A 2,334-nucleotide genomic window follows, 5' to 3' on the forward strand; every position below is an offset into this window, starting at 1 on the left:
CACCTGCAACTGGCATTTTCCTTCATCTTCATTATAATATTTCCAAGATGGGAAGATACGCACATACGATTTAACAACATCAAATGCGGTAGATGCTAAACTACGACTAGCTGGTTGTGCTTCCTCCACAGGAATAGGCGTACTAATTGGTGGAGTTGGGGTTCGCCGTGATAGTACTGGCCCTTTGGGCACTGGAGCTGCCTTACTAACTGCTCTTGTTTGGGAGCTCTGTGGTGGAGATGGTGTTATGTCAACAAGAACTGGGTTACTATCGGCTGGGGTTGGGGTTATATTGGGTGAAGCTGGTTCTCTGTCCATCGTAGTAGGGGTACAATTTGCGAGAGTTTGGGTTATGTGTGGTAGGGCTGGTTCTTGTGCATGTACAACCGGGGTGCTATCTCCACCAAGACGTAGCACTGTTTTATTTGAAGACCGTGTTTTTAGTCCGCTAGATACTGGCATCACCCGCTCCAATTCAAATGGCTGATAAACATGAAACATAGTTGAATGTACACACATTGTATGAGAGACAGATGCAATAGATAGTGTGGAAAAAAGAGGGCATGAAATAGTTGACATGTATATTGTTTAACTAAAACGGATAGCATGACATAATTTCACATATATGATGTCTATCTAAATTGGATAGCATAGCATAACATAATTCAAAGATATGATGAATAACTAAACAGGATCACATGACATAATTCACCTACATGTTATCTAAGTAATTAGGATTGCATCATTTAATTCACATATGTGATTTATATGCTAAACAGAGGGCATTCGATATGATGTCTGAACTAAGAACATGGTGTTGAATATTGTGTATATGATGTCTAAACTATGCAATGCAAGACACCGTATGCATGATATGAGCAGTATAACCGTGCCAAGTTAGAGCATACACCTCAGTGGGGGAATAGGACTGGTCATCTGTCTCTGAATCCATCTCTGAGGAGCTATCGGGACCCAACAAGAGATCTGCTTCGACAGGTAGCACTGTTTGCTCTGAAGGCCTTTTTTCACTCAAGATTTTTCCATCTCCCACCCAAATGGCTGATTCACAGGAAGAGTAGCTTAATGTACAAACATTGTCGACAAATGGAAATGTAACGAAGAAAAGGATGGGCAAGATATCATTCAAATATATGATGCCTGGTTAAACAGGATGGCATTGCACATTTCACATATATTATGGCTGGCTAAAAGACATGAGACTGCATAATTCCCATATATGATATAGAAACTAAACAGGTGGCATTACAGAACATGTCTAAACTAAGCAGATGACATATATGATGTCAAAAGTAGGCACTGCAAGGCAACATATGCATGATATGACTAACATCATCATGCCAAGGTAGAGCAAACACCTTGGGGGTAAATAGGAGTGGTCAGCAGCGTCCGAATCCGCCTCAGAACAGATATCTTCCTCTGGATTACAATCTGGAGAGGGGTGGGGAGGGTTTGCCATTGAACCCACCATGGAGCGATGTCTGCATGACATTGTATTGCCACGCAAAACACTTCTCCTTTTCTCTACATGTTCAGCATGACTGTGTACAATATCTGACATGCATACGAAAAAAATATGGTGAGATTATGTAAGGAGTGATGGTAACAACCAGTGGATCGATGTTTTTCCGTTGAACCAAAATAGCCCTAATGGATCGACGTGAATGTATAGTAATAAGTGATGCAACAAGTGTACAACCTCTTTGTCGTAGCCGTGTTGACCTCAGCATCATTGGGTTGGTCGCTGAAGCAGTTGAGGCAGAGGTGGCTGTCGGAGGTGTGGAGGAAGATCTGAGGAATCTGTAGACGGCGTCCAGGGCACTGCTCTGTTGTGATGGATCGTTCTGTCGTTGGAGCAGCTCTTGTGAGCCGTAAGACGTCAAGGCTGAAGCAGCACAAGACATACATCCTCAATCTCAAGTGGGATTCTAATAGCATCTCCAATAGATGGTGTAAAATGGATGTAAAATTAACATCACCAAAAACCACCTGACTACAATAGATGAGGTAAAAACTGTTGACTCTGAACTTAACTGTCGAAACTAAAATTTACTGTGGAATCTGAATGCTACTGTCAAAACTGAACGCAATGGTAGCAGAGAGGCACTTGACATATAGTTTAGAGAGGGCCTGCAGTTCATCTTCAACCTGCACCCCCCTGAGCCGCCAGCCACCACCGGCCGAACCGCCGTCCCCAGCGTCGCCTCGCCACCCCGAAACAACTCGCCACCGCTACCCCGGCCAGCCCTCTAGCCCCCCCGCCCCCTCCCCACCCTGAACCCTAAGATAGATAGTGGGGTACCTCTCCGGCGAGCC

This window comes from Triticum aestivum, chromosome 7A, assembly GCF_018294505.1.
Source record: "Triticum aestivum cultivar Chinese Spring chromosome 7A, IWGSC CS RefSeq v2.1, whole genome shotgun sequence".
NCBI classification, from domain to species: domain Eukaryota; kingdom Viridiplantae; phylum Streptophyta; class Magnoliopsida; order Poales; family Poaceae; genus Triticum; species Triticum aestivum.